The sequence below is a fragment of the Artemia franciscana genome, chromosome 1 (genome assembly GCF_032884065.1).
Source record: "Artemia franciscana chromosome 1, ASM3288406v1, whole genome shotgun sequence".
Classification (NCBI taxonomy): domain Eukaryota; kingdom Metazoa; phylum Arthropoda; class Branchiopoda; order Anostraca; family Artemiidae; genus Artemia; species Artemia franciscana.
Window position 1 is genome coordinate 70,289,289 of NC_088863.1, and position 21,765 is coordinate 70,311,053.

The window sequence follows — 21,765 nt, forward strand, 5'->3', positions numbered from 1 at the left end:
TTATTCCAAGATTAAGTAATTTTTTATTGCTAGCCCATTATACCAAAAAAAGAAAGAAAATTACACACAAAACACCAAAAAGAAAATTAAATCATCACTTCTCCAGAATACTTCGGTCCATTCCATCTCCAGAAAAATATCCATCATCAAGTCCAGTAAAATAAGTTGCTGATTCCAATGTCACCACCGTCAACCTCCCATGTCCGTGTCCAATATAATAGCTTGATTCATCTTTTAAACTTATATAAAAAGAGCCATCTTTTGAACATGTATGCAAGAGCTGTTTGACATCTTCCTACAAAATAAAAAAAAAAGTTGAAACCTAATTACAAATATGATCTTCGGTTTTGCAATTTACTACTACTGCAGAAACTGAATTTATTGCAGCAAACAGTCAGATGAGACCATTACACCCACAGAAGCTCATTTTAACATCAGCTTGTCCCAAGCTTAATTTTTATCCCTTCTGTAAAGTTCAGGTTTCCTCTTATATTTTTTCTACGACCTCCGTGGTTTTTGTGTCCGTAGTTTTGTTATTTCCGTAGTTTTTGTGTCATACTCTTGGTGTTAAGATTAATATTTCTCTTCACCTCAAAACCTTATGAACGTCGCATGAACTGGGGTAGTAGTGTGTATCTTTCATTTTCCTCTGGCTCTTCCCGTAAAAACAAACCCTGGCCTTTTTCTGAGGCCTTATATTGCCTGATTAGATTTTTTAGACTGCATAAGGTTAAGAGCCTCATTTTAGACAAATATCTTACATTTCTGAATATTTAATCATACCTCATATTCACATCAGTTGGACCAGTTTAGAATGTAGGGGGAGAGCTAGGAGTTTTTGATTGTTTTTGAATGAAGATAAAAAAAACAGAAACAGAAAAATAATGAGCAAATAAACCTATAATATAAATCATAATTTTCTTAATTAGACGCTACTAATCTAGTCATGATTTACTACGTTACTGATACCAACCAATACAACAATAATTCATCTGAATAAAACGACTTCTGAAACGGTATGTTCGTTTAATTGGACCAACAAGAAGGTTTTTTTCAAAAGTACCAAACAGAATTCACTAAAAATATTTTTTCAGCCAAGAATTTCATGGTGACCAACTGTGTGTAAGGAGTGACGTGGCTCAATAGTAACCGAAACCCTAAAAAACTTATTTTCGAAGATATGAGTAGATATATAAACAGAATTGGCTTATTATAATGATCCCAAATATGTAAAATTAACTATGTTTAGTGTCACTTATTATAAGCTAGAAGCCTGAAAAAATTTGCCGGATTTTTGGAAAAGGGAAACGCCCATAAGACAGTTAAATCACCAGATTCAGCGTATCCAAGAACCCTATTGTAGCAGTTTCAAACTCTCATCCACAAAAATGTCAAATTTTTATTTTTCCAGAAGAAAGATCACGGATATGTGTTCATTTATAAGAGAATATCGGGAAAGGGCACATTTGAACGGAATTAAAGTTCTAGTGCCCTTTTTAAGTGCCCAAAAAGATTGGAGGGCAACTAACCCCCTTCCACTCCCCTACATTCTCAAAGTTACTCAATCAAAATTTTCAGATAGCCATTTTGTTCGTCATAGTTGAAAGGCCCAATAATGAGGAAAGAAAAAGCAAAGGGATTTGGCATTAAATTCTCAACGGGTGAAAAATCAAAAACCTGGACCATTAAATGTGACAAGACCCAAAAAACTAAAACTCACAAGAATTAAAAATAATAATTTGTTGGAAGAAAAACAAGTTTTTGTTCCACCACCTGAACATATATACAACCCATACCATCATGTAAGACTAGACCATTAAGGGCAGCTAATGCAAAGGGCATCGGCAAATTGTTTGAAGTAAAAAAAATCCAAAATGAAGAAGATGAAAAATGGGATTAGAAGATAAGCAGCAGCAATAATCAAAAACTTGTCAAAATTGAAAATGATAGCGATGAGAACACAAATGATGATTCTTTGAAACCACCTGAACTATCAAACGTGATGAAACCAAGAAAACCAAAATTTACTAGGAACTACTTAATTCATTAAAACAAAACGCATCGAAAAACTTATATAAAATGCACCTTAAACACCTCAAGTCAGGGAAAGACCCATTATTTATTCAAAAAAAATATCAAACATTCAATTAATTTTCTTACTTTCTAACTCAGTTCCTAGATCTTTTTCACACAGAAACTCATTTTCTCAAAAAATTCTTCCAACTGGTCAATAATTTATTTCTGATTATATTTCTATCTCTATTCAAGAGATCTTTCCAGATTTTTCTAGTGAGTGTAGGGACAGGGGTTGCATTTAAGAAACCGGTTGCTTGTTCATAATACCTTTTGTTTGCCAAAAACGATGATTGTTTGAGCTTATTCTGCAATAATCCTATTACTAATTTTTACGCAATATTGTTTTTCTAACTAAACACAAGGATAACAAAGTCCTTTCAAAATTAAAGACATAAATACCGCTTGAACTGAGAGGTAGGAGCTTCATTGGTTCTTTCCAAAAGAGAATCAAAAATTATTTTGTGTTGAATTAGTTTAATTTGAATAAAAAATTTAAATAGACAAGCGATTTTAGCCATTACTGTGTTTTTCGTGTGGAGGTTGGAGTTGATTGTTCCTGGATGAAAAGGTGGAGACTTGTAAGGATGTTTTTGTTGGTAGGAACCATGGTTGTATCGAGAATTGGAGGGAGAGCCATATTGCATATTTAGTTTTTGAGCGATAAGGGACTCAGCATGCATTTTTTGCATAGAGATGAGATGTTATGCATGTTATGACTGTTGATTTTTTTTTTTAATAAACCCCAGTGAACTGAAAAAAACTGAACTGGTTTCCTTGTATCTAGTGCTTGCACAAGCATTTGTATCCATGTGCTTGGATACAGATTGAATACAGAATATGAAATTGCCAAGTGATCTTCCTTTTTTATTTTGCGTTTGTTTTACTCATTTGTAACTCTTATAGAATTCAAAGCACAATATTCAGAAATTGAAAACACAGATAGTCAGGATGACCATTTTCTATGCTACAAGCGTTGACAAAAAATCAATTACTGCTAATATTTCTTATTCCTTTCACTTCTCCAAAATAGTTGGATTAACCCCTCCCGCAATATCTCGTTTCTTTTATTTCTCTCAAATTGTTGGGTTGAACACCCCTCCCTGGGAGTTCTTATCGTCCTCGTAAAAAAACATTCTCCTTCATTTTATTTCTCTCAAGGTGCTGGGTTGACAACCCCCCCCTTGAGGTTTTCACCCAACTCGTAAGATTGTAATTCTCATTTCTCTCAAGTTGTTGTGTTGACCCCCCCCCTGAAGTTGCATCCAAATCGTAAAAGTGTAATTTTCATTTCTTTCATTTCCATCAGGCGGTTGAGTTGACCCCCCCCCCAGAGCTTTTTTGTTCGCCTCGTAGAAGCGTAATTTTCATTTTTTCATTTCTCAAGTTCTTGGGTTACACCCTTACCCCCCTTATATTTTAGTCCAACTCGTAAAAATTAACAATAATGTATATAATTTTCTTATTGAGACATTTTTTAAAGTTTGTGTTTTAACACCCCTTGGGCATAAATCCTAGATACTCTCCTGTTACCAAGTCAAACTTTTGTTCTGTTTAAAGTACCAACGAGCAAAAATTAAAGTTTTTTAGATGGATGTAATGGGTGCAGTCGAGACTCAAAGAGAGCAAAAATTATTTCTTCGTGGGTTATATAGCAAGTATTTATGACACTAGTGCAAGTAAACCGACTCATAATATGTCCCTATGTTTATAGGATTACGCAAAACTAAAGCTTAACTGATTGCACAAAACAAAATAGAATTTTTTTTTTACAATGGAAACATAAAGCCCCTTTGGGTGTTTATGTACCGAATAAACACCCAAATGTTCCTTTTTCCAAGATTTCTTTTTCTTATGTTTTCAGTAAAGCGCTAGTTTCATATAATCCTATAACCATCGAGAAATAGCATCAGTTGGCTTAGTTACATTAGTTTTACAGATATACATTACACACGATGCGAAGTAGAGCCTCCGCCAAACCATCCTTGGTGTACGAAGAAAAAACTATGAGAAAAAGAAGCAACTTAAAAGACCGAATTGTTACGACGAATATTCTTTTAAACGGATTTGAAATTGGTACCAAAAATCAGATAAAATCTTCCTATTTATGGTTTTCTTTAAAAAAAAACTTCTCAGAGTAATGAGAACAATGAGAAGCAGAAAAACTTAAAAAAGTGAATTGTGACGACCAATTTTCAATAAAGCATACTTGAAAGTGGTATCGAAAATCGGATAAATACTGCTCATTTGTGTGAAGAACTTACTGTTCTCTGACGTTGAAACGATACATAATTATGCAGGAAAGTAGTACCAAAGAAACCAGCATTAGCTGGCTGGTTTATAACCAGCTGCACCGGATTTGGTGAGATGTCTTCAACGGGAGGCTTAGGCTGAAATAAAAAAAAAAAAAAATTTTATGAAAAGAACTTACTGTTCTGTGACGTAGAAACGATCCATAATTTTGCAGGAAAGTAGTACCATATAAAACAGGATATCGCTGGTTTATCACCAGCTGCACGGGATTTAGTGTGATGTCTTCTACGGGATCTTTAGCCTGAAATAAAAAAAAAATTAATTTAAAAATAAAAAACTTGAATAAAAATGAAAACTTTAAAAATAAAAAATTCTTTTTCCAAATGAAAATAATATTTATTAATAAAAATATATAATAGAGGGTAATTAATCATATTGTGGATAGATTTTGTTTTATATCACCAAGAAAGTTGCAGAGCCAGGCAAATGAAATTTTCAGGAATCATCTCAAATATTAAATAATAATAAAAAAACAAGTTTTTTCAACTGAAAGTAAGGAAAAACGTTTGAACTTATAACGAAGAGAAATTATTGCGTATATGAGGGGGTTCAACCCCTTGTCAATGCCTGACTCTTTCCGCTAAAGTTCAAATTTTGTTCCAATTCTATAAGAATGACCCCAGAATCATAAAGGTCGTTTAATTAGAAATAGCTCTTTTGAAAGTACTAAAAATACTGTAACGCAAAGAGCGAGGTATTGACGAGGGTTCAAACCCCTCAATAAACACAATAAATCCTGTTTGTTTTAAATTTTAATGTTGCTCCTTACTTTCAGTTGAAAAAATTGGTTCTTTTTGTTTGATTTCTGAATTTTCTTTTCGATAATGCTAGAAAATCCAGCATTCCCTTCATGGACAGATCCTCGCACATAAAACCTCCCCCTGAACCTTCTACCAGAAAAATCTCCTCTGAAAACACCTGTAAAGTTCCTAATAACTAATGATATGTGTATACAATGGGCAATCTTCACAACTTGCAGCCGTTCCCCCAGGGACTGTTCCCCCAGGGACTGTCGTCCCCAGAGACGTAGTTTTTAGATTCTTCAACTATGCTGAGCAAAATGGCTATCTAAAAATTTTGATCGGGTGTCATTGTGAAAAAATAAGCGTTGGAAGGCACTTTATTACCCTCCATTTTTATGCTCACTTAAAAAGGGCACTACAACTTTAAATTTACGTTTAAATGAGCCCTCTGATGATATTCTAGGACCACTAGGTCGATACAATCATCCCTGGAAAAAAACGAATAAAAAACAACAAATACACACGTATTTTTCTTCTGGCAAAAAAAAAACAAATTCCAAGTTTTTGCAGATTGGATCTTAAAACCTCTACAGTAGAGTGTTATGATATGCTGAATCTGATGGTGTGACTTAAATCAAGATTCTATGACTTTTAGGGGATGTTTTCCCCTTTCTTAGAAAATAAGGTAAATATTCTCAGGCTCGTAACTTTTTATGGGTAAGACTATAGTTATATATTCAAAATCAGCATATAAATCAGACTCTTGATGTTTCTATTGGTATCAAAATTCTGTTTTGTTTTTTTTTGGTTTCTATTGAGCCGGGTCGCTTTTTATTTACAGTTAATTAACATGAACTGTTTGATTATGAAAACTACTGAAACTTTTATCGATATGGATCCACTTTTTTCTTTAAATCATTAAAGAAAGTTTTGAACAGTTTGTGGTAACAAACTGTAGCAAGGAACGACCCGGCTCAATACTAACCGAAACTCTAAAAATGGAATTTTGATACCAACAGTTGCATCAAAAGAATTGCATTTTCATGCTGATTTTAAATATATAATGTTCATCAAGTTTAGTATTACCCATCGAAAGTAACGACCCTGAGAAAATTTGCTGCATTTTAGAAAATAGGGGGGAACAACCCCTAAAAGTCAAAGAATCCTAACAAAAATCACACCATCAAATACAGCTTATCAGAGAACCCTACAGTAGAGGCGTAGAATTTTGTATTTTTTGCCAGAAGACAAATCACGGATGTGTGTTTATTTGTTTGTTTGTTGTTATTTTTCCAGGGGTGATCGTACCGACCCAATGGTCCTAGAATATCGCTTGAGGGCTCATTCTAACGGAATAAACCATAACATATAGTAAAAACGTAAGCTAAACAAACCAATTCCAACCTAAACTAACCTAAATACCAACTAAATATTTAATTGAAATATAGCTATCTATAATCAGACACTACGTTTTTCTTTAGAAAAATTGCAGGCTATATCAGCCATGGTTCAAATTTTATTTAGATACGATGAAATTTGATATATACAATGAAATTTGGCAGGCTTATCAGGACCGGACCAGATTAAATTAGAAAGAGTCGTTTTTCTTATTTGACCATTTGGAGGGGGAGTGGGGTGCCGGTTAATTCGGAAAAAAATGAAGTATTTTTAACTTACGAACCGTTGATCAGATTTTAATGAAATTTGATGTTCGGAGGGATATCGAGTCTTAGAGCTGTTACTTTAAATCCTGACTGGATCTGGTGACATTAGGGGGAGTTGGGGGGGACTTAAATTCTTGGAAAACACTTAGAGTGGAGGGATCAGAATGAAACTTGGTGGGGGAAAAAAACCACAAGTCTTAGATACATTATTGACATAACCAGAACGGATCCGCTCTCTTTGGGGTAGTTGGGAGGGGGGAGTTAATTCTGAAAAATTAGAAAAAATGAGGTATTTTTAACTTACGAATGGGTGATCTGATCTCAATGAAATTTGATATTTAGAACGATATTGTATCTCAAAGCTCTTATTTTAAATCCCGACCGGATCTGGTGACATTTGGGGGAGTTTAAATCCCGACCTAAAATCATGGAAAACGCTTAGATTGGAGGGATCGAGATGAAACTTGGTAGGAAAAATAAGCAGAAGTCTTAGATACGTGATTGACATAATTGGAACGGATCCGCTCTACTGGAGGGGGGGGGGTTATTCTCAAAAATTAGAAAAATGACATATTTTTAACTTACGAAGGAGTGATCGAATCTTCATAAAACTACTTATTTAGAAGGACCTCGTAACATGCCTCCAACCTAAACTAACCTAAATACCAACTAAGTATTTAATTGAAATATAGCTATCTATAATAAGACTCTATGTTCTATCACTATACCTTAAAAACTAACCAGAAAAGCAAAAAAATTTTGCAAAGCTCATTCTGCAAGCATAGTTCAGATACCCACTTATTTTCATATAATTCTCCCGAGAAAATTTCAGTCAAAAAGAGCTGTTGAGATAGCCATAGCTTGATTTTTTCCACAAAAAAACTTTGTAGTTTCAGCACTGCAAGAAACTGTTCTCTACCGTGAAACGAAGCAATAGCTGGCAAGCTTTCTTATTTTGAAGTTCGTAGGAAATAGTTTCCCATCCTAATGGACTATGATTACGTCAGGAGTAGTGTTTTGGAAGTCAGATCTGATTGCTTCTACCCTTGATTTTCTAGATTCAGTAAGAATTCACTATAATAAACCCTACTAGTTATTATTGTTTTAGATTCTTTCCGGTTGGATGAGGTAGTAGGTATCTAAATTAGGGAATAAATAAATGAAATAGAAACAAACAGAAATTACAACAAATAAACAAGTCAAACTCAAAACGAGCAGATACTACCACAAAGAGGAGTAGGGCTAACACTCCCTGTGCCTTCTAAAGACGAGAAAACAATTAGTACTTTACTGAAACTATCTTTATTTCGAGCTTTGTGTTTTTATTTCTCACAACATAAAAAAGAAGAAGAAAACATAACAAAGATTGCTGAAAAAATCAATATTTGTAGATTGACAGTTTAATCTATATATTAACAGTTTAATCTATATAGACAGTTTAATCTATGTAATCTATATATGCTTCCTGAAAGTCTTCATAATTTTGAATAATTTTGAATTATTTGATCTTTAGATATTTACTTCAACTTAAAGGAAAAGATAGTCAAACGATAACGAATAGGCTATTTTGCAATTTATAAAATTTTATAAATACGAATAGGCTATTTGCCAATAGAATGAGCCCTAGGACTATAGGATACTTAACATATATATATATATATATATATATATATATATATATATATATATATATATATATATATATATTTATATATATATGTATATATAAACCTTATATATATATATAAATATATATATAAATATATATATATATAAACCTTATATATATATATAAATATATATCGCTGGTTTATCACCAGCTGCACGGGATTTAGTGCGATGTCTTCTACGGGATCTTTAGGCTGAAATAAAAATAAATAAATAAATTGCAAAATAGCCTATTCGTTATCGTTTGACTATCTTTTCCTTTGTTGAAGTAAATATCTAAAGATCAAATAAACCTTTGAAGGTGTAGTTGTCCAGCAACTTTGAACAGTGCTTACATATAGTAATGGTTATTGGGAAGTGTAGAGACGTTTTCAGGGGGATTTTTTGTTTGGGGGGAGGGGTTGAGAAGAGGGGGATATGTTGGGGGATATGTTTTGGGAACCTTACTCGATGGAAAGTGAAACTGAAATGATTCAGTTTTTGGCAATAGAGGGCATTAAATAAAAAAAAAGAAAAATGGGCAAGAAACAAGAGAAAATAAGCTAAAAGCATGCAGTAAAGTACCAAACAGATTAAGCAAAATATACAGAAGTTTACCTTTGAAGGTGTAGTTGTCCAGCAGCATTTTTCTGGATATTTTTCCTGTTAGAAGTCCTTACGAATTTCAGATGAAATTCCAAAAAATGAAGAAATAGAAAACAGAGAAATTTTGCAGCTGTTTCCTCACATAGTCGAATGAGGACACAGAAATCAATTCCAAGGGAAAAAATAGATATTACGAGTGATAAAAGAGAAAAATTGGCAAAAATTAGCGGACACAAAAGAAAAAATGAAAAACAACATTTTTGACGAAAAAACTCAACGGCAAGCTCTCAATATATTTCCGTGTATTACTGGCAATTAACTAAAAAAAAATTCCATAAAATAATTTTTTTACGGAAAAGTAAGGAACTCCATTAAACCAAAAATGAGCAAAAATAGAACACGTGTTTGAGCTACAACACATGTTTGAGACCTGTTGAGGAAACCTAAACTTTACAGAAGGGATTAAAATTAAGCTTGGGACAAGCCGATGTTAAAATGAGCTTCTGTGGGTGTAATGGTCTCATCTGACTGTTTGCTGCAATAAATTCAGTTTTAGCAGTAGTAGTAAATTGCAAAACTGAAGATCATATTTGTAATTAGGTTTCGACTTTTTTTTATTTTGTAGGAAGATGTCAAACAGCTCTTGCATACATGTTCAAAAGATTGCTCTTTTTATATAAGTTTAAAAGATGAATCAAGCTATTATATTGGACACGGACAGGGGAGGTTGACGGTGGTGACATTGGAACCAGCAACTTATTTTACTGGACTTGATGATGGATATTTTTCTGGAGATGGAATGGACCGAAGTATTCTGGAGAAGTGATGATTTAATTTTCTTTTTGGTGTTTTGTGTGTAATTTTCTTTCTTTTTTTTTGGTATAATGGGCTAGCAATAAACTGCAATTAAATAAAAAAACAAGTTTTTTGAAATGAAAGTAAATGATGTGACCAGACCAGAGTCAACATCAGAAAAAACACCAGAACTGGATGCTTAATTTTCTTAACTTTTTCAATGTGTTGGGAATGTAACGGGCTTAATTTTTGATTATACAAAAATTACTTTACTTGGAATAAGATTAATCTTGGGAGAGGGGAGTATTTTGGAGGAAGAGAAGAAGGCCGAAACATGGAAAAATAAGATTGAATCTTATTTTGAAAGGGCAATGCAGGACCAGCTTGATATAATTTTCACCAAGAGAGAAGCTGCATTAGCATTCAGAGTAGCCAGGTCAGAATTAGGCCTAAAAATAAAAAGTAAGAATTAGGTCTAAGAAAAAGAAGTCAGAATTAGGTCTAAAAATAGAAAAGTAAGTGTTAAGCCAATTTCATATATTTAATGGAACTAATTCAGTTTTGATAATAGAAATTTCTTTTTTCTTAATTTGCCTGATATATTGAAATTTGCCTTATGCAAGCTTCTATTAAAACTAAATATACAAGTTTTTTTATCCAAGTGTCAAAACTATCTTTATTGTTATTCCCAGTTTCTTTCAGTACTATCTAAGACCGTATTATTCCTTTCCTTTACTGTTTAAACTTGTTTTGAAGGCAATTTTGTAATTTGTAGATACAATTTTACTGGCAAATTATATACAAGTGTACATACATTACTCCACATACATCTTCTTTTGCTTTACTGTATACAAACTTTTTTATGGAGATAATTTTAATGAGGAATTTATAAACAAATTTACAGACATAGTAGGTCATATATTTGGGGCCTAAAAAGGAGGGTCTCGCTAATGGAAAGAGGTCGTAGAAAAAATATAAGAGGAAACCTAAACCTTACAGAAGGGATAAAAATTAAGCTTGGGACAAGCCGATGTTAAAATGAGCTTCTGTGGGTGTAATGGTCTCATCTGACTGTTTGCTCAGATAATATATAAATTATAAAATATAATAATATATAATATAAATATATATATATATATATATATATATATATATATATATATATATATATATATATATATATATATATATATATATATATATATATATATAATCATATATATATCAGATATATATCAGATTTGAAGCATTGCAAATTTAAAATTTGATGGGCCAAGCTCTTCCTAGGAACTACGCATTTAGCGAGGGTACCTTTGATGACAGAGGGCTTAGACCTTGTATATTAGGCTTGGGCCTAAACATAAAAGTCAGAAAAAAAATACGCAAGTTCACCATTTTGATGGGAATAATGAGACAATTGTAAGATTTTGGGAATAAAGTGAGAACAACAGAATTATTGAGCTTTAAACTAAAAAAAAAATTTAAACTAGATTAATATCTCACCATTATTCATCAGATCAGCAATACTTCCAAGCTTTACATTTGGAAAATGTGTTTATTCGGAATTTCAACTATACAAAATAGGGAAAGAGGACTGGAACAGTTTAGCAAAGAATTATTTTTTGTTAGTGTAGATAAAAACAGAAACTATAGGCTAAAAAGATTGCAACATTCTTGGTTTTTGGATTCCAGGAGAGCCATAACAGGAACAGATCCGCTCTCTTTTGGGGAGGAGGGTTTATTCTGAAAAATTAGAAAAATGAGGTATTTTTAACTTACGAATGAGTGATCGGATCTTAATGAAATATAATGTTTGGAAGGATATTATGTCTCAGAGCTCTTATTTTAAACCATTACTATATATAGTGGATCCCTCCACTATAAGCGTTTTCCAAAATTTTAGGCTCCCCCCACCAGCTTCTCCCAATGTCACCAGATCCGGTCGGGATTTAAAATAAGAGCTTTGAGACACAATATGCTTCCATATATCAAATTTCATAAGGATCCGATCACTCCTTCGTAAGTTGAAAAACCTCATTTTTACTAATTTTTCAGAATCAACCCCCCCCCCTCCAACCAATTCCCCCAAAGAGAGCAGATCTGTTCCGGTTATGTCAATCACGTATCTAGGACTTGTGCTTATTTTTGTCCACCAAGTTTCATCCCGATCCCTTCACTCTAAGCGTTTTCCAAGATTTTAGGTTCTCCCCTTCCAACTCCTCCCAATGTCACCGGATCTGTTCGGAATTTCAAATAAGAGCACTGAGCCACAATACCCTTCCAAACATCAAATTTCATTAAGAACCCATCACCCGTTCGTAAGTTAAAAATACTTCATTTTTTCTGTTTTTCAAATTAATCAGCCCCCCACTCCTCCCTCCCCAAATGGTCAAATCGGGAAAACGACTTTATCAAGTCAATTTGTGCAGCTCCCTGACACGCCTACCAATTTTCATCGTCCTAGCACGCCCAGAAGCACCAAACTCGCCAAATCACTGAACCCCTCCCCCCAACTCCCCCAAAGAGAGCAAATCCAGTACGGTTCCGTCAATCACGTATCAAGGACCTTTGCTTATTCTATCCACCAAGCTTCATCCCGATTCCTCCACTCCAAGAGTTTTCCAAGATTCCCCCCTCCAACTACCCCCAATGTCAACAGATCTGGTCGGGATTTGAAATAAGAGTTGAGACATGAATTCTTTCTAAATATCAAATTTCATTAAGATCCCATCACCCTTTCGTAAGTTAAAACTACTTCATTTTTTCAAAGTAACCCCCCCCCCCCGGTCCTCCAAAGAGAACGGATCCGTTCCAACTATGTAAACCTTGGTTAATACCAAGTGCCATAAAAAACACGCATTCGTGATCATCCTTCTTGGAATTGGGGCGCAATTTTGTATTTTTGTAGTTACGAGCTTAAAACCTCTGACTGAATAGGGCATTCGACGCCCTATCAAAATAAAAGTATACTATTCGAACTTTTAACCCTGGTTGAAACAAAAGAATGAGAAAAGAAACAAAGCAACTCCGCTTTGTAATTGCTATTTTTTGGAAAAATATTTGTGATGTTACAATTTCTAACAGAGGAAGGGAGGAGGAAGAATACGGGGGAAACTTCAAGGGAGGTTGTCATGTGGGAATCAAGCTCCCAAAGAAAAAATTACAAAATGATTAAGTTGAAGCGCTTGTTTCTATGTTTCGGCCTTCTTCTCTTCCTCCAAAATACTCCCCTCTCCCAAGATCAGACATGAGAAATTATTTTAAAACATAACATTCTAGGATACCTTTCGGATTTCACAGTAAAACAAGTCAGTCAAAATGTTGAATGGTATTAAAACATTTAACCTCTGGGAACTGACCCTCCCAGACCTCAGTTTCCCCCTAGTTTGCCCCCCAGCTTAAATTTTATTCCTTCCAAAATCTTGTCAAAACTAATTATCCTGCATAATTTAAGCATCAACAGAAACATATCAGTTTTATTAAATACATATTTACCTTTATTGCACTTTTATAGTACTAAATAATACTTTCAAATGGCTTATTTTTATAGTTTATACTTTCATTTTCCCTTGATTTGGAAAAATTGGCTCGAATTCGTAAATACGAATATCGTAAAAACGAATATCTTAAGGCGCATGTTCTCCATTGGGGTGTTTCTTAGATATCGGCCAAAACACCAAATTTGGCCTTTAATGGGGTTCTACGATTCTATTTTTTTTTTTTTTTTTTTACTTTACTTTACTTACCATTACACCCACAGAAGCTCATTTTAACATCGGCTTGTCCCAAGCTTAATTTTTATCCCTTCTGTAAAGTTTAGGTTTCCTCTTATATTTTTTCTACGACCTCTTTCCAATAGCGAGACCCTCCTTTTTAGGCCCCAAATATATGACCGATAAGCAAAATTTTGACAGCCTATCTTTTTCCACCGGTAATAGGTATCCCATCCAATTTCACCTTTCGTTCTTTAAAAAGTCCTGAAAATTGGGATTGAACCCAATTTCAGCCATGGGGACAGAAATCTCCGGAAATCCTTTAACACGGGGGGGGGGGGGTAATACGAAAAAATGATGTATCTTTAACTTACGAAAGGGTGACCAGATCTTAATGAAATTTGATATTTAGAAGGATCTTGTGCCTGAAAGCTCTAACATCAAATTCTGACCAAATCCTTTGACATTGGGGGAGTTGGAGGGGGAAACCGGAATTCTTGGAAAACGTGAAAATTGGGGTATTTTTATCTTACGAATTGGCGATCGGATCTTAATGAAACTTGATAAATATAGAAGGATCTTAAGTCTCAGATGCTCCAGTTTCGACTCAAATTGGATCCGGGGACATAGATGGTTGGAGGAGGGAAACAGAAATCCTTGAAAACGCTGAGAGTGGAGAGATCGGGATGAAACTTGATGGGAAGAATAAGCACACGTTCTAGATACGTGATTTACATAGTTGGAACGGATCCGTTCTCTTTGGAGGAGTGGGGGGGGGTTACTTTGAAAAAATGAAGTAGTTTTAACTTACGAAAGGGTGATGGGATCTTAATGAAATTTTGATATTTAGAAAGAATTCATGTCTCAACTCTTATTTCAAATCCCGACCAGATCATTTGACATTGGGGGTAGTTGGAGGGGGAAATCTTGGAAAACTCTTGGAGTGGAGGAATCGGGATGAAGCTTGGTGGATAGAATAAGCAAAGGTCCTTGATACGTGATTGACGGAACCGTACTGGATTCGCTCTCTTTGGGGGAGTTGGGGGGAGGGGTTCAGTGATTTGGCGAGTTTGTAAGTTTTCGGGGGTGGATTGAGGTTGCAAGCATAATAAAGGTCAAAATGAGACTAATGCTTTTTTTCTCCACGAACTATTTGGTAAAAACAATGTAACATGCTATTCTTTGTCTTTCGCGCAAACAACTGTTTTATTTTATTTATTAATTTCTATAGGTTGGTTAGAGGATTTAATTAGAATAGTTTCCCTTGAAGGTTTCCTAAAGGGAACATTTATTGCTGCATTACCACTGATTTTTCCATACTTTAGAAAGGGAAAGGGAAAAATGGACGCTCTCATGTCAAAGTGTCATATACTTAGACATGCGTAACATCTATTTTCTGCTCCCACACCCTTCTGAGCGTTTCAAAAATGGAAAAGAATCTCCAAGGGAAATCCTTGAACATGTTAGAAATTCAATATCTTTCTCGGAACATTAAGAAAAACGGATGTTAGTCGTAAATATAAAAAGGGAGTGAACAAAAGCTAGAAAATAGCTTTTGTTTTTACTAATATCTTCATTCTATTTCTGAAGCCAAATTTGAGAGCTGTTTCTCGTATGATGAAATTTTTGGAAAATTTCAGAAATTTTTGGAAATTATTGGAAATGTTTTATCAGCTTAGAGGAAAGTTATGGAAATTTGGAGAAAATTTGGAAGGAGGAAATTGGAGAAGTAAATGTGAGGTGTGTCACGTCAACGAATACCATTTTCTTTTGCTTGAATCTCTAAGAGGTGACTCTAGAAGTTTCGAAAATTTAGAAAAAATAAAACTTGAACCTGTAAATACACCCCAGATGCATAAAAATGTACCAGAAATTAGGGATTCTACCCCAAAATGCCCAAATGATGTACCACATTGTGCTAGAACCTCTAAATTGCACCATAATGGCAACGCTTGAGGTTAGCATGGAATACCCTAAAGCGAGGCGCTTCCGGCTAAATCTCAGATACGGGGTTTTGCGAACCTTAGTGGTTTATTACTTGTTTTAGTGTGTTATTTCTTATCCCGATGATATTTTTAATGTTAATTTTATAAGATAATGATTTTGAATATAGGAAAACAGGTTATTCGAAAAAGTAGAAAACATTGGGACCGTGAACAACCAAAACTCCTAAAAATAGGTACTTAGATATCAATAATTAAATCAAAATAGAGAAATCCCAAATACACAAAATTGACTATTTTGTGAAGTTATTTATCCAAAGTTATGGTCATAAAAAGGGGGAAAACCCCAACAGAAGGTGGTCATCTAGATGACACTGATGCTATTAAATTCAACTTGTAAAAAGAATTCTATATCGCAGGTTTTAAGTTCCTATATGCAAAAACTTTAGGATAGTCAAGGAACTCAATTTTGAATGAAAAAGATCTCCATATGCCGTTAGGTAGTTTTATCCTTAGTGAAGATAAGGAACGTGTATGAAAAATCATCCAAAAATGAGCGAAAAAATATATCATCATGGAGTTTTAGAAATTTAACTTTTTTTATTGCTGTAGCAAATGGCAAACGCTGCCATTAATCTAAGCTGCGCATTGGTATAAGTATTATTAATATTATTGAAGATAAAAATTCAAGTAATTAACTAATTGACTAACCTAGAAAAAAACATCCTTTTAGAAATACCAATTAAGCTATCTTATTCTGTTACACTTATCCTTTTAGTTGACTATTGACATATTAATAGAATCCTCATTTTACCCTGATTTAGAAAACACTTTTTTTTTACATAATTTTTCAAAATTCCCCCTAGCCTATATTCGCTCAATGAGATGGAATAAATAAGACGGTTGTATCACTCGTTGTATCGCTTGACGATTAATTGCAAATAAATTAGATGTTACAAAAAATTGATTGCGCTTGTTTGTAAACATGAGTTTACATATAAAAATAATACATATAATTGCATATAATTACAAATAATTACATATAAAAATAAGTTTCCGCTTGCCTCTTTTCGCGATCCAGTTGTAGCAACAGTGAAGAGAATGTACACAATGGAAAAATTTTATTAATTGTATAATAACCAAAAAAAATGGATAGAAATCCTGGCCAAAGTTTGTAAAAAAAGTAAAATTTTCTAGACTAAGCTGGAATAGCCTATCCCTTTTGCAGATCTGGAAAACAATTAACCAACCGAAGATCAGGCATGCAGGCAGTGGAAGAAAACTGGGGCCTGGGTTCATCCCCCTCAAGTGACAAAGGTTTTGGTACGAGCTTAGGCTACGCACCCCACCCCTCCTCGAAGTAAATTGTTATGTGTGTACCTGCCTTAGACGAGTTAAAGTTCACTTACAACTGATCTTCCTCTAACAGCCATGAAATTGCGATAATAAAGTTTTACATTTCTATTTTATCAATGTTTAAAAGACGAAAAATTTCTAGTAACTGATGAAATTTCACAAATCTACTGACTATATTTTGATTATCTTTGATTTTGATTGGCTGTTATTTGTGGGTCATAAAGAGCAAGGGCAATTGAAGTTTCTAATTAAGATTGTATATTTCAATGAATTAGTCACGTACAACTTACAGTGAAAAACGGTTAAAAAAATATTGGTTTTTGTTACCATAAAGTTAATGGTCACTGTAGCTAATTTATTCATTGTGTGTAGCTAATTTCTACACACTAAAATATAAAACCGTCATAAAGAAACAATAGATAATTACTTTAAAATTTTTACGACGTTCAACTTAAGAATTCCATGTGTAATTTTTCCAAGATTCTAAATTTCAAGGTAGCAATCCTGTAAAACTGCATATAGAATAATAGCAAATATTTTTCTTTAATGGCTAGTTTCTTTTTGCAACAAAAATTACTGATGTTCTTCTTTTTCCAGAAGCCCCCCTCCCTCCAATGTTGATATTCTTAAATGTAATATTAAAGAAAATATTTTACAATAATATTAAGGATACTATTGCCCGTTGATCCGAACAGTTTTACTATTTTTAATCTTGCATTGTACTAATTAGGTGATATTTATAATGTCAAAATATTCCATTGAGGTATCAAACAGTTCGTGGTAATGAACTGTAGTAAGGAGCGACCCGGCTCAATAGTAACGAAAACTCTAAAAAATGGAATTTTGATATCAATAGTTACATCAAAAGAATCCAATTTTAATACTAATTTGGAATATATAAGTTTCATTAAGTTTAGTCTTACCCATCAAAAGTTACAAACCTGAGAAAATTTGCCTTATTTTAGAAAATACTGGGAAATACGCCCTAAAAGTCACAGAATCGTAACGAAAGTCAGAACCATCGCATTCAGCGTATCAGAGAACCCCACTCGAGAAGTTTCAAGGTCCTATCTACAAAAATGTGCATATATTTGTATTTTTTGCAAGAAGACCGATCACAGATGCGTTTTTATTATTATTTTTTTTTCAGGGGTGATCGTATCAACCTAGGGGTCCTAGAATGTTGCAAGAGGGCCTATTCTAACGGGATTTGAAAGTTCTAGTGCCCTTTTTAAGCGACCAAAAAAATTGGAGGGCATCTAGGCCCCCTCCCACGCTCAGTTTTTCCCCAAAGTCACCGGATCAAAATTCTGAGATAGCCATTTTATTCATCATAGTCAAAAAAACCTAGTAACTATGTTTTTGAGGACGACTTACTCCCCCAGAGTCCCTGTGGGAGGGGCTGCGAGCTATAAATTTTGACCAGTGATTACATATAGCAATGGTTATTGAGAAGTGTACAGACGTTTTCAGGGGGATTTTTCGTTTTTGGGGGAGGAGAAGTTGAAGGGAGGGTTTTGTGGGAGGATATTTCCATGGAGGAATTTGTCATGGGGGAAGAAAATTTCAATAAAGGGGGCGCAGGATTTTCCAGCATTATTAAGAAAAAACAATGAAAAAATAAATATGAAAAGTTTTTTCAACTGAAAGCAAGGAACAGCATTTAAACTTAAAACGAACAGAAATTATTACGCATATAAGGGGTTCACCTCCTCGTAATACCTCGCTCTTTACGCTAAAGTATTCTTAGTAAGTTCAACTATTTATTCTACGGCCTTTGTGATTCAGGGGCATTCTTCAGAAATTGGGACAAAAGTTAAGCTTTAGGGTAAAGATCGAGGTATTGACAAGGGATCCGATAACCCATTCGTAAGATAAAGATAATTTTCATGTTTTCCAAGACTTCCAGTTTCTCCCTCAAACCCCTCACAATGTCACCAGATCTGGTCGGGATTTGAAATGAGAGCTCTAAGGCCCATGATTCTTCTAAACAACAAATTTCATTAATATCTGATTACCAGTTCGTAAGTTACAAACACAATATTTTTTCTAATTTTTCTGAATTACCCCCCCCCCCACAGCTCCCCCTAAGAGAGCGTATCCGATCCGGTTATGTCAGTCACGTATCTTGGACTGGTGCTTTTTCTTTCCACCAAGCTCCATCGTGATCCCTCCACTCTAAGCCTTTTCCAGGATTTCCGGTTTTCCCCCCAGCTCCCCCAATGACACTGGATCCAGTCAGAATTTAAAAGAAGAGATCTGAGGTACGAAGACCTTCTAAAGATGAAATTTCATTAAGATTAGATTACTTTTTCGTAAATTAAAAATACCTCATGTTTTCTAATTTTTCAGAATTAAGCCTCCCCCACAACTCCCACTAAGAGACCAGATCTGTTCTGGTTATGTCAAAACGTAATTCTAGGACTTGTTTTTAGTTTTTCCACCAAGTTTCATAACGATCCCTGCACACTAAGCGTTTTCTGACATTTTAGGTTTCCCCCTCCAACTCCCCCCAGTGTCACCGGATCGGGTCAGGATTCAAAATAAAACCTGTGAGACACGATATCCTTGTAAATATTAAATTTCATTAAGATCCGATCACCCGTTTGTAAGTTAAAATTGTTTCATTTTTTTCAAATTTTTCTAAATTAACCGTCCCCCACTCTCCCCAGATGGTTGAAACGGTAAAACTATTTCTAAACTACTGTGGTCTGGTCCCTGATACATCTGCCAAATTTCACCGTCCTAGCTAATCTGGAAGTGCTTAAACTAGCAATTCTGGGACCGACAGACAGACAGACCGACAAACCGACAGAATTTGCAATCGCTTACCATGTGCCATAAAAACGGGATTTTGATATTAATAGATACAACACAAGCATTGGATTTTTATGTTTATGTTAAATTTGCAAGTTTCATCAAATTTAGTCTTACCCATCAAAAGTTACGAGCCAGGAAAAATTTGCCTGGAAAATAGGGGAAAACCGCCCTTAAACGTAATAATATCTTATCGAAAATCACAGCATCACATTCAGCTTATCAGAGAAATCTACTGTAGAAGTTTCGAGTACCTATTTACAAAAATGTGGAATTTTGTATTTCTGGCCAGAAGAACAATCACGGGTGCGTGTTTATTTGGGGTTTTCCCCCAGGGCTCATCGTATCAGCCCAGCGGTCCTACAATGTCTCCAAATCATTCTAACAGAAATTAAAAGTTCTAGTGCCCTTTTTAAGTGACCAAAAATTGGAGGGCACCTAGGCCCCTCCCACACTCTCGTTTTCCCTAAAGTAACCGGATAAAATTTTTTAGATAGCCATATTTTTTCAGCATAGTCTAAAAACCTATTAATTATGTCTATGAGGTGAATTACTCCCCTAGAGTCCCTGGGGGAGGGGCTGCAAGTCATAAACCTTGACCACTGTTTACATATGGAAATGGATATTGGTAAGTGTACAGAAGTTTTCAGGGTTTTTTCTTGTTGGAGAAAGGGGTCGAGGGAGGGGGTTACTTTCCACGGAGAATATATCATGAGAGAAGAGAAATTCCTTCAAGGGGGTGCAGGATCTTCTAGCATTCTTTAAAAAAAAACAATAAGAAAATAAATATGAAAAAGTTGTTTCAACTGGATATGAGGAGCAGCATAAAATCTTAAAATGAACAAAAATTATTACACATATGAGGGGGTTGAGCTCTTCCTAAATACCTAGCTCTGTACGCTAAAGTATTTTTTTTTGTAATTTCAGCTATTTATTCTACGAGCTTTGTTATTCGGGGTCATTCTTAAAGAATTGGGATAAAATTTAAGCTTTAGTGTAAAAAGCGAGTATTCACGGGGGGGGGCGAACCCTCTCATATACATAATAAAAATATACGAATATAAAACCTCGTTACGTAAGCTAATTCGTAGGTTATGTATATCTATTACTCATAAAAACGTTCGTAAAAAAATTATAGTTGCCTTTTTAAGTAACCGAAAAATTGGAGGGAAATAGGCCTCCTACCCCCCCCCCCCTTATTCAAAATCGTCCAATCAAAACAATGAGAAAGCCATTTTGCCACCAAAAAATTAATATGCAAAGTTCGTTTTAATCATTTATGTGCGGAGAGCCAAAATCAAAACAACTATTAATTCAAAAACGTTCAGATATTAAATTAAAAAAAGCAAGTTTTTTTAACTGAAAGAAAAGGAGCAGCATTAAACTGAAAACGAACCGAAATTACTCCGTATATGAAAGGGGCTACTCCCTCCTAAACACACCACTCTTTACGCTAAAGTTTTTCTATTGTTTTAAAAAGTAGAGTTGTGAGAAAGGGCCAAACTTTAGCGTAAAGAGCGGGGCATTTAGGTGGGAGTAGCCCCTTTCATATACGGAGTAATTTCCGTTCGTTTTAGGTTTTAATGACAATCCTTACTTTCAATTGAAAAAACTTATTTTTTTTTTAATTAATCATGAAAAAGTCTAATTGCCTCATCTTCAGTCCTTGACAAATCCCAAATTGACGTTTTAGCATCCATGGTCAGACACTATTTCCTATCAACACAGATCGCAAACTGAATGAATTTCACCCCATAGTCTGAAAAACCGGTATTTTGTTTTATTACATTAGCATTAACCAAACTTCACTTCTCGACACAACTTGAGTGTGGTGGCTATAAGACACTAGTACCTAAATATTTAATTACAATATACCTAGTTTTTCTCACTCAAAAAAAGCAAATCATAAACAATTGCAGAGCGGCAAACCGATTGTGTCAGATCTTACAGATCAAAATTCTTGAGTGTGTTTTGAATAAATAACAAGTACCTAATAGCCTAATCCTATTGGTGATTAGCTACAATAAATACCCAAGTTTATTTGGATTTTTCTGCATTTTTAATGAAGTCACCAGACGCTACAACTGTTTTTTAA

The 21,765-nt window shown here is 34.4% G+C and overlaps 1 long non-coding RNA gene across 1 annotated transcript; it reads right to left on the bottom strand.

Moving 5' to 3' along the window:
* On the bottom strand, positions 1-17,031 carry LOC136033474 (uncharacterized). Its single transcript, XR_010618932.1, has 4 exons — positions 16,907-17,031; positions 9,059-10,290; positions 4,505-4,627; positions 1-295 (listed from the first exon to the last, which is right to left on the bottom strand). It is a non-coding gene; the product is annotated as an uncharacterized LOC136033474 (long non-coding RNA).
* Positions 17,032-21,765: the final 4,734 nt, after the last annotated feature.